A 12407-nucleotide genomic window follows, 5' to 3' on the forward strand; every position below is an offset into this window, starting at 1 on the left:
GGGAGGTATTTGATCTCTGTCTAGGAAAAAATGAAGTGTGATTTCTGAATCTATTCTTATATTTGTGAAAGAAAGATGAGTCAATGCATTAAGAAGCTTAATGGAAATGTTCTAGAGAAAAGTTAACCCTCTCCGCTTTGTCAATCCATTTGGTTTTTAAAATCTCTCCGTGGCCTTGGGATTAGGAACAAAATGTAAACCAACACAGGTAGAAATGGGTTGCCTGGGTGACAATGCAGGAGAGGACATACGTTGTTGTAAAAAGGTGTGTGTGTGCGCGCATGCATGCCTGCACGCACTTGCATGCGCCTGCATATAAGTTTATATACACAACACATGGAACTTTGTTTTTAAAGTTGAATGGGCAGGCCTATAAGTCAGCAGCAGAAGAGATGTTTTGGGGCTGTGCTAAGGTTCCTGTGATGAGATTCCTGCCATACAATTAACAAGCACAATAGAAAAAGAGACTTAGATAAGACCCTTAAAGATAAAGATGTCTCTCTGGGAACCAAGATCAAGATAATCCAAACTATGGTATTTCCCATTGCTACGTATGGATGTGAAAGCTGGACAGAAGAAAGCTGGACAGTGAAGAAAGAAAATTGATTCATTAGAAATGTGGTGCTGGAGGAGAGACAAATAAGTGAGTACTAGATCAAATCAAGTCTGTATTCTCCCTAGAAACTGAAATGACAAGACCGAGGCTATTGTACTTTGGTCACATCATGAAAAGACAAGATTCTGTGGAAAAGTAAGTAATGCTTGGGAAAGTGGAAGGATCTAAAACGAGATGTCTTGACTCAATAACAGAAGCGGCATCCTCCAGTTTGCAGGATCTGAGAAAGTCTTAATGATAAGACGTTTTGGAGGTCTTTCATTCATTGGATCGCCATGGATTGGAGGCAGCTTGACAGCACATAACACACACAGTAATAGACTAGCAAAACAAAGGAGGTTTACAGAGGTGTTTCTGTTTGTTTTGCTATACAATTAACAAGCACAGCTTTTAAAGGCTTTTGTTGCCTTTTTGCCTCCAGAAGGTCTCTGGGTCAATCCTTGTCTCCGCTCAAGTCACAGGGCTGGGAAAGATCTCTGCCTGAGAGCAATGGTGAGTCAGACAGTACTGGGCTAGGTAGACTGCACCAGTTAGAATGCTAGACTAGGATCTGGGAGACCCAGGCTCAAACCTCTCCTTTGCCATGGAAACTTGTGGTGACCTTGCGGCAGGCACACACACTCAGCCTAACCTACTTTCCAGGCTATTGGGGGGATAAAATAGAGAATGATTTAAGTCCCTTTGGCTCCCCGTTGTGGAAAAAGACAGGGTACAGATGATGAAAATAAATAAATAGACCAGAGATTCTGTATATACCAGGCTCACACGCAAGGCCTAATGTATTTCACCTGGTCTACATTTTCACTGGGAACATGAGATTTAAAACATTCACCAGTGGGTGACAACATTACCACTGCTGATGGAACTAGGAAGATCTGAATAAATCCAGAGGTTTACAAATTATTTTCTAAACTGAATCTGGTCCGGGGGATGCTGAGCCTACAGCCAATGCATAGTAAGACAATGTGCATCTACAGTGGCCCAACATATCCAGCATTTCTCAATCTGCAAAAGAAAAAAAAGGGGGGGGGACAAAACAGAGGCAACAAAGCATTTGAAAGCTGTGCTTGTTAATTGTATGGCAGGAATCCTGTTACAGGAACCTTCGCACAGCCAAGGTGAAGAACTGAGCAGGGCCCTCATGGTTATGACTTGCTTTCACAGGCAGTAAGGCACCCGCCCCTAAACAGCCCCACTGGCAACCAAGACTGCAAGCCTAGAGCCCTCGTGAGACTACGGGCAATGCCTCCCATTGTTTTGTATGATGAGAGTAACAGGGAACTGGATTCAGCTATCTGATCTCCTGTGGTGCAGCTTAATGAAAGACAATAGTGCCAACAATCTCACCCACTCTGCATTCACAATGAGCACTGCCTGGATGGGATGTCTGAGAGTCTCTCTACACGAGACAAATTACATGAGGATACTCAAGTAAAGGGAGATGCAACGTTAGCCGGGAAGCCAAGTTTTAAAAGATCAGAAGGCTCTGTCAGTTTTATCTCTCTAGAGCCGACAGAGATCGCTCCTCAGAGGGTTTGTTTATTTCAACTTCTCCCGGAAGGCTCTGTCAATTTCACCTCCCCTTCTGGCAGGTGAAGATGTCTTGTGTAGAGAGACTCTGAGTGTTTGTGCCCCACCCAGTATCCCATCTGTGAGCAAGGCTCCATTTTCAGTAAGGAACACACTCTCCAGGTAGATTGGAGGCGGGGGGGCACCATTGCTAGCCACAGTGCAGAAGATGAGGTGAAACAAAGCTCTTAAGATGAGCTACATTTTAGGAGAAAACCACAGCAATATGTTATGTTGGTTTGGCTCTCCCAGTAGGGAATTTTTAATGGAAAATCAATCATAAAGTAAAAAGTGGGGGAAAGAGTGTGTGTTATTGGCTATTATAATTTACCTGCTGAGTCTGCATTTTAAAGATCATGTTTTGTATTTATGCTTTGCCGTGTTACGATATCGAGACTCCCATCTTCAGAGAGGAGCAAAGCCCCCGTAAAATGAAAAGGATACCACAGAAACACTGCTCATTAACTGAAACCGAGCAGATCACTGTTTTGCTTCCATCGTGTTGAGATGACTCTGGCCTGGGGCAGCCAGCTCTGACCCAACATTAATTTATCTTTAGGAGAGTTGAATTTCATGAAAAATATGCCTCTCTTGATAACTCCCAATGTTTCAGTCTTGGCAAAGGGTTGGAAAATAACTTTCAAAATAACAAACTTTCCAGCAATATCCAGAATTGTTTGAGATCGCTGCAGGCTTCCCTGTTCAGCACTAAAAACATGTTGTCTCTATCCCACACTTCCATTTTATGCTTAATGTTTTGTTTTCTAATGCAATGATCTTTGCTAGCCTTCCCTTTCCATTCATGCTGAACAGATCCCCTGCGTAACTTGTGGGAAATTAACTAGTGTGTGTTAGGGATTATTAGGAAAGAAATTATTGTATAATAATCTCTGCATGCATGTTGCACAGAAACTCTTAGAATACAGTTTGTTGCTCTGCCTAAAGAAGAATGCTGTTGGGCTTGGAAAGATGCAGAAGATAGCAACTAAAACAAGCAGAACATTAGAAATTGTTCTGTAAGAAGAATGGCTAAAGCATTTGGCTATTTTTCGATGGGGAGGACTATAAAGAAGAAACACCAATTTTTATCCCATTGCATACTCCAAGAAACTCTGGGCCTCATACCTGTTTCCCCCTGCCACCACTCTGTCCCCACAACAACCCTGTGAGGTAGGCACAAGATCAGTCAATGAGCCGTATGGCTCAGTGGGGCCTTGAACTTGGGTCTCCAAAAGTGTTTTCACTTTCACAATTGCAATTTGGTGTTCTTATATATATGTGTGTGTGTCACCTTGGCAGAATGTGGTCTTCAGTTTAAGTTTCACACTTCATAGGATACTCTTTTGCGTGTCCTCCAGAGCACCTCGCATTGCGCCAGAAATAACACCACATTGCGCCAGAAATAACACTCCCCAGTTTCGCCCCCAAGAGACCTGGCAAGGCTCCTCCACCCCACTAGAGCTTGCCACATAGTTTTTGTTTCGTGTGGCTCATATGAACTTTTAATCCCAACCAAATCTCTTCTCATAGAAGCTGGACTGAATGAGCATAGTACTTTAAACACCTCCCTTCCCTAAGCGGTTGGAATGATCATGGACACTCCATAATAACACGCCAGCAAAATCAATCAGCTTCCTAGGTTTCACTGCCCAAGCACCGAAGGATTCATCAGTTTAAGATATCTAATTATTTTTGAGCCAGCTATAAGTATTTCTGGGCCCTCCTGGTAGAATTTTGCTCCTAGTCATGTAAATAGAGGAGAAGAGCAGAATATAAATGTAATAAATAAACAAGCAAAATATCTACAAATAGAGGAAGAGATTCTTAAGTCAAAAGCTTTTATTTCTAGAGAGCTCTGCTCATTCTGTAGATTAGAGAAATGAATGGCTGGGGATTGCAGCGAAGTCTCCTAGTGGAGATGTGAATGGGAGATGACAGCACAAGAGTCCATATGCTCCAGGGGAGATGGAGGTGGGGCTGGATGGTAGGCCCGCTACAGCCTCTGCTCCCCTGGAGATACCCAGCCTTACCTTCTGCTGACACTGGTGTTTTCCACAGAGGTAGAGGCTTGTGTAGTTTCCATGTTGCGGGTGCAGATGCTGATAAATCACAGCAGCAATGGGGCTTCCACATAGCAGGTTGGCCTGCAGTTTCCCTTTCCTGGTTCCCCAGCAGTGGCCACCCCTTTTTCCCTGGGCTACTCAAGCTTTTTCAATTGTTTAGAAGAATGAAAAATTCAGTTTCATATTGTTATACCAAAATTAAGAGGTTTTGTGAATTCCCAGCCTCGCCTCATTTTAAAAAGGTAATTAAAAAAGGTAGCCCCTTCCATTGCAGAGATATGCCTTTCCCCTCATATATCTGCAATGAAAGGGGCTAGAGAACTCAAAATTCACAGAATTGTTTGCCTTATTATTATAATCAGGGCTTTTTTTCAGTGGGAATGCAGTAGAACCGAGTTCCAGCATCTGTTAAAAATGGTCACATGGCCAGTGGCCTTGCCCCCTGATCTCCAGACAGAGGGGAGTTTAGATTGCCTGGAGATCAGGGGGCGGGGCTGCTGGCCATGTGACCATTTTCGCCAAGTTCTGGCACCTCTTAAAAATGGTCACATGGCCGGTGGCCGAGCCCCGTGATCTCCAGACAGAGGGGAGTTTAGATTGCCTTTGCTTGACTCAGCACCGGACATTATGTTACTGAGGGCTTAAGTGCAAGTCAGAAGTGGATGAAGGATACATTGGAGTGCACATATACCATCTTTGAGAAAGAGATTCCAGAAACGGGACTCTGCACCGGTTTCCCGTCAGAGGGATAATTCTACATGATTTATGGCCAGCTATATTGTTGCATTGAATTTCATTGGACTGAGTTATTCTGTTTATGGATTCGTGTATTTAGCTGTGGTTATGGACTACTTGTTATACCAGCACTGAGCACTTTCGGGTCTTGTCACAAAGACTGTATGTATTAATATAACTTTGCATTGTGAATGGATTTTGAATACTGTATGAATTGCATGTAATTTGGCAAATTGTAATTGTATTGCATATATGAGTGTTCACTTTTGAAGTGGGTGTCGTTAGGTGGTCCTGAATTCTTTTGTTAACTTACCCTAAGCCATGGCAAGCAAAGCCTCCTAATACGGCATCTGGGAAAGTTCAGCTACCCAAGACAAGATCTTATTTCTTTGTGTAAGTGTGTGTGTGTGTGTGTGTGTGTGTGTGTGTGTTTATGGCTGTGTTTGTGGGTGTGGCAACTGAAGCTACCACCAACCTCAATAAGAAAAGAACCCTCAGGGGTTCCAGAAACTCAGCCCAGTACGGAAGTGGATACCAACAATATTGCTTTAAATGTCTCCTCCAATTACTTTGTATTTTTCCTTCTTGACTTGTGAGTCAGCATTCCCTTAAAGCTCATGAAATGCAGGAGAAAAATAGAACTGTGCTTTAAAAAAATAACTCTGAAAACATCGTTACTTGGCTGAGCTGAAAAACATACATTTGCTTCTCTTCTGGAAACGGCCCTCTCACCCAACAACTTGGCAGAGGTTTGGCAGAGATCTGGACTCCGAGAGAGTTCTACTGAAGTCCATGTAGTTCCAAACTAGGTTGCCAAATTAAAGTGTTTCTCCCTTATTTCCAACTGGCACGGCCACTATTTCACTGTCCCTATAGCCAGGCCTCCTTTGCATGACAGTCAATTCCCCCATTCTTCTGCACAGGATGATAATTGCTAGAAATGCAAACAGATCTAAAATGAAGGTAGGGATTGGACTAATGGCTGCTGATGTCACAAAGGTATACCCCCCTTTGCATTTCCAAAGGGAAACAGGCATCGGAGAGGGGAGGTATCACAAATCGCCCCAACTTTCCCGGTCCTGTTTCCCTGGTCAGCTTTCAAGCAATTTCTCCCTTGCTTCCATCAGCAATATGGCTCTGGAAAAGAAAGATGCAGAGGTGTGAGCCATTCATTACTAAAGAAGGTGAAAAAAAGGACGAAAAGCTGGTGGCAGGAAGCGGAGAGTGAAATCAAGTGAAGTCAAGATGACTCAAACGAGAGACTGAAGTCTACTGTGCGTTTTTATGTCTTCAGTTATTTTTGGCCGATATTTGTAACTGAGGGCTTGTGCTCTCTTGCTCTTTTTAATGAGGAGCTGTGACTAAAAAATTCTGAGTTTAAGTGTTGCTTAGTTCTGGCAGGAGTTTGCACGCTAATCAGATTATCAACGTGGTTCATATTTCCAGCCTCCTTTTGCAAAAAGGAAAAAAATAGCTGGGGAAGTCAAGCAGTTCTGATGTGGCAGGGCTGGTGTCCTCCACTGATTTAGTACCATGGTATTGACACCAGGGCCAAAATGACTCAGGTTTTGTGAATTTTTCCAGCAGTACCACATCTGTTCAATTGTTGTGAAAATATTCGCGCACTCACTTATGTCACATTCATCTGTGCTCCTTGAAATAATCATAGGGTTGCGAACTCCAACTCGGGAGATTCCTGGAGATTTGGGAACAGAGCCTGGGAAGGGCAGAGTTTGGGGAGGGAGATCTGTAGGGACCTGGTGTCATAGAGTTAGGATTGCCAGGCTATTTTCTGTTGTCGCTTTGTCAGTAAGTGGGAGAAAAATGAATTAAAAATCACCATTGGTGTGGCAGCGTGATGTCACTTCCAGGGGAAGCCCAGAAGTGATGTTATGCTGCTCTAGGAATCACTGGAAGCATTATGGTTTTACCATAGAATTTCCTGCGATCCTTAGAGCAATGTGATGCCATTACCAGTTTCCACAGGAAATGATGTCATGATGTCTTTTGAGAATCCTCCCCGTCTCCCAATGGGTGCCAGCCATTGGTAGGCAAGCCTTCATAAAGTCCACCCTTGGAAACTGATGTTGTCTTTGGGGGAACTGATCTCTGTAGTCTGATCACAGGGCATGTGTAGGATCAAACATATGACTTATCCAGAGGGAGGCAAAATGAAATTCTACCTCATTAACCATTCAGAACCGTGGACTCTTTCATTCAGCTTTAATTAACATTGGAGAAAACTCCAGTGCCTCTGACTAGCCTCATTCTAGATAGAGAAAATTTAATCCTGGCAAGATAGAAGCCCTATGGGTGAGTGGAAGGATTTGAGGTGTCACCCATTCTGGGTGTGGTTGCACTCCCCTTGGAGGAACAGGTCTGTAGTTGGGGGTGCTTTCGGAGCCAGGCTTGCTGCTGGATGAACAGCTGTGGCAGCTGTGGCCAGGGGTGCCTTTTGCCAGCTTTGACTGGACATCCAGCTGTGGCCTTTCCTGGGCAGGAAAGAGCTGGGGGGGGGCTGCCCTTAAAAAGAGTTTGGAAACTTCAGTGGGTGCAGAATGCTGCACCCAAGATGTTGAGTGGAGTGGGTTGTAAGGACATTATCACTCCTGTCTTGGCTCATCTATACTGGCTCCCAATCTGTTTCCAGGCACAATTCAACGTCGTGGTGCAGACATTTAAGGCCATGTATGGTTTGGGACCAACATACCCGAAGGACCCTTATGAGCCTACCTGACCACAGCAGTCATCTTCGAAGGTCTGTTTTGGCTGCCCCTGCCTTCTGAGATTAGGGGGTGGCAACCCAGTGGAGGGTCTTCTCAGTAGTGGCACCCAAACTCTGTAATTCTCTCCCCACAGAGATTTGCCTGTCCCCTTCTGTCGCCATCTTCTGCCAGTGGGTGAGGACGGTTTTGCTTGGCATCCCCTCGGTGATCCATCCTCCCTCTCCATTGTTTGCAACTGTTGTTTTTATCTTTGTGTTTATATTAAATTCTGGTTTTAAAATGTTTTAATGATGCATTTATGTGTTTGTTTTAATGGCTTCTAAGATGAGAGTTTAATTTAATTTGTTAGCCCTGGTGGCCCTGTGAGGGTAGAAAAGTGGGGCAAAAATCTTGTAGGTAGGTAGGTAGGTAGGTAAGTAGGTAGGTAGGTAGGTTAGTTGGTTGGTTAGTTAGTTCATCATTGTGTCTTCCGTGCAGTTCCACATGGGAACAGCACAAACGCAGGCCAGCGCATGCACTGTTCCTATGTGTGCCTGCACAGAAGAACACTCTCTGAACAACAGTTACAGGTAGGTGCAACCCTGTTTTAGTTAACAAGTAAGTAAATGATCCCCAATGTGGCTGCTGTGGGTGCCATGGCCCACTTCCTCCTTCCACCAAACATCTCCCTAAAGCAAAGAACCAATCCTGGCTTTCTTCCACCTCACTTGAGTGAAGAGATGTTTCAGAAGACCTCGGGAGGCATCGCCTTTGGGTCTTCAGGAAGCACCCATTGAGAAATAGCTGTCTTCACCATAGGAGGCTGCTCGGCTTGGGGTCTCCTAGTATTTTGTGATTCATCTCCTGGTAGCCGTGTTGTGATCGATCCTGCCTCTCATGGCAGCCATATGGTGGTGGCACTCATTACCGTTTCTTAAAACACCTAAAGTGCTCACAGGCTCAACAAGACTGGAGACCTCTTCTAGGGGGACCTCGCCCAGAGCCCCAATTTGCAGCAGCCAAAGCCTGGAGTCTTTCCCCTGGTTTAGAGAATGCTCTTCCTCACAAAGACTATGCAGATAGTAGTGGTGCAAACTCCAGGAGATTTGGGGGTGAATCCTGGGGAAGGAGGTGTTTGGGGAGAGAGGGACCTCAGCTGAGTATAATGCCATAAAATTTCCCTTCCAAAACAGCCATTTTCTCCAGGGGAACTGCTGCCTGTCCTCTGGAGATCAGTTGTAATTAGGGTTGCAAGGTCCCCCTGTCCTCCTGGTGGGAGGTGGAGGCCCTGGCACCTACCTGCTCTGTTGTCTGCCATGTGTGTGCTCCTGGGCCCATGCAATGACATCACTTCCAGGAAGTGACATCATCACATGTGCTGCCGCCACCCCCAGGAGCCCTCCGCTGCAGGGTCAGGCTGCTACGTGCCCATGCTCCACAGTGGCTCAATCTGGCCAGCACGCCACACCACCTGGAAGTGCGCCCCCAGGAGACCTGTGCCTCCCCTGCCGGCCAGGTAAGTGGGAGAGAGGTTGGGAGATAGGAGCAGGGAATCCCCCACCCCCAGTGGGGGACTGGCAGCCCTAGTTGTAATTCCAAGAAATATCCAAGGCCTACTTGGTGGTTGGCAGCAGGCCAGCCAATGTGCTGTAGCATCCAGGTGCAATTTGAGTAAGATCAGGTACAATTTGAAGCCTAAGCAAGTTCACTGTGCCCCCCCCCAACTGCAGTGTCCCAGAGGCCTTGTGTTGTGAACTGCAGCAAGGAAAGGCTTCATTGCAGGCCATGGCAAGTGCCCCTTGTCTTGACCGTTATGTCAAAGGGGCGCATGTGGGTGCTCCAGCTTTCAAGTTATTGTTGCAGGGCCCACCTGAGGACTCAAGGCAGGGCTCAATGTGCAATTGTGGGAGAGCACAATCATTTGTGACTTTTGTGTTACTCCATCATATGTAGGCAGATAGTTGAAAATCCTTTATCGTCTCCTTGCGTAAAGCCAGGCGTACGAAGCCACACGGCCTCAGAGTGAAAGAAGAGTCAGGAAGGGGAAGTTGCTCCCTTGCATTTTTCTTCCCAATAGAAAATTTCATTTTTCCTTTAAGATTCTGTTGACAACAAAATAAGTTGGAGGCTTCGTTTATTGAAGCACATCTAATCCCAAAGGCTTTTGTAGGACATTTATTTTGAAGTTCCTCCATATGTAAAAGTCACTTAGAGATTACAAACTAAGCGGTTAACAATGTTACTCGTGAAAAAGGTAGCCAATCATTTTAGGGCATGACTCCTTTTATAAATATTTCCATTACATATTGAATAGTACCTTTTACTTTCAATAGGTATATGGATCATTATTATTTCTTTGCTATACCGGTTCTATAATACTGTGCCTTTGCTATACCTATTTTATAATGTTTCTTTGAGAATGTTTGATGCCTTTATTTATTTACTTCATTTGTACCCCACCTTTATCCCTAATGAGGACTCAAAGGGGTTATGTTGTTTTTCTCCCCTCCATTTCATTCTCACAACAAACCTGTGAGGTAGGTTAGGCTTAGAGTGTGTGACTGGCTTAAGGTCATCGGGCATGCTTCCATGGCAGAGTGGGGATTCGAACCTGGGTTTCCAAGATCCTAGTCTCTCTAACTAGTACACAATATTGACTCAGAGCTAAACCACGAGACGAATTACATGAGGACACTCAAGTGAAGGGAGATGCAATGTTAGTCGCGAATCATAGTTTGAATTTCACCTCTCTCTCCAGAGCCTGCAAAAATTGCTCCTCAGAGGGTTTGTTAATTTCGCCTCTCTACAGAGTGTGCAAAGATCCCTCTTTAGAGGGTTTGTTAATTTCCTCTTTGCCTCCCCAAAGGCTCTGTCAATTATTAACAAACCCTTTGAGGAACGATCTTTGCCAGCTCTGTAGAGAGAGGTGAAATTCAAACTACGCTTCCCAGCTAACATTGCATCTCCCTTCACTTGAACGTCCTTGTGTAATTCGTCTTGTGTGGTTTAGCTCTCAGTTTCTTACTTTAATCTTAACTTCCAGTTATTTAAAGACATTAAATAGATGTGTCACAGAGATGCTGGACATTGCTCTGGGCTCTGCCCCCTGGCATCTTTATGACCCGCTCCCAGGTAGCTTTCTAGATCTTAGCATGCTCCATATAGTTCCTCCTTCCTTGGGACCTTTGTGAAATTTAAATCTCAGTCAAATTAACAATCGGCTCTTTTCCCAGAAGCTGAAGTGTGAACACACTGCTGATAACAGTTGTGTTCTTTTGAGTTACTGAAATGTTTGTGGACATTCTAAAAAATCACAGAACATCAATTTATCAGTTATCAAGTGGCAATATACACACATAGAAGTATTAAAACATTATTCAATTTCTGTTCATTTAGGAAGATCCTGTCGAACAAAGTGCCACATGAGTAAAGCCACACCAGTTTTAATGAGAACAAAAATATTTATGTGCATCAAAATTATATTCCATAAAACCCAAAAAGGCGGTGGACATGTAATGAAGTCCACAAATTCTGGATAATGGTGCATAACCTGTTACAACAAATTTTACAATGTACAATCCCTTTTAAACCTGAGATATTTTTGTTAAATTGTGTACCAGAAGAAATTGGAAAAGATCAGAAATATTTTATGATCCATGGAGTAACAGCAGCAAGAACACTATTGGCATCCTTCTAGAAAAGAGCAATAATACCCCGAGAAGAAGAATTGATAGTGAAGATAATGGAAAATGCAGAAATGGGCAAACTAGCTTCATTAATGAAAGGACAAATAGAAGAAGATTTTGCAGCCCCATGGACACCATTTTATGAATGGATTAAAAATAAATATAGTGACTTGAATGTAGTAACTATATGAAGACACCACTGTAATGTATTATTAATAATCACAGTTAAATGCTTGATGATGTGTTATGATGAAAGGACATAGATAAGTAGAATTCTAACTCAAGCAGACTCTATGATATATATTGGATATTCCCTCCCTACCTTTTCCCTTGTCCTCCCCTCTTCCTATACGAGAAAACTAATAAAAAGCTATTTTAACCACCCCCCCAAAAGGCATTTATATCTGTCTTCTTTTAATAGCAGATAAGCAATGTGCATAGGCAACATTCTAAAAACTATAGATCATTCACACTAAAATCAATGGGCACAGACTAGAGCAACTCTGCATAGAATTACCCTGTTAGTAAAATCACATTTCAAGAGTTTACTTCTGGTTGACTTACAAGAAAGGTACGAATGTCTTTGGCTACTGACAGGAAAAAAAGAAACGCAATGTCACACAAGTGGATTTATGGTTTTAGTCAAATGCCTGCTTTGAGTTTGATCCATCTGTTAGAACACACAAATTTACAGAAAGATAAATTGGTTCATAGGAGTTAAATCTTGTTAAAGGGTCTTTCCTTGTCTAACTACCTGTCTAAGCTGTCAAAGAGATAATTGCCCTGATTATAGCTGTCCAAAATAAGGAATAGTAACCAGACGAATCATTAATAAAAGTGCTATTATATCAATTAGAAACATCACTTTTGTCACTTTTCGGTGAAAGGGTGAGTTTATGATCCATCATAAGAAGGGTCTGTTGCTTGGCTTTTAGATAATATCCTGTTGAAATTATCCTGAGTTAAAGTGCAGCGATAATTAGTTTGAAACATTAATGGCTTTCTATCAACTTCTGAAATTTTGGAGGGTTTG

The sequence above is a fragment of the Eublepharis macularius genome, chromosome 15 (assembly GCF_028583425.1).
Source record: "Eublepharis macularius isolate TG4126 chromosome 15, MPM_Emac_v1.0, whole genome shotgun sequence".
Lineage (NCBI taxonomy): Eukaryota > Metazoa > Chordata > Lepidosauria > Squamata > Eublepharidae > Eublepharis > Eublepharis macularius.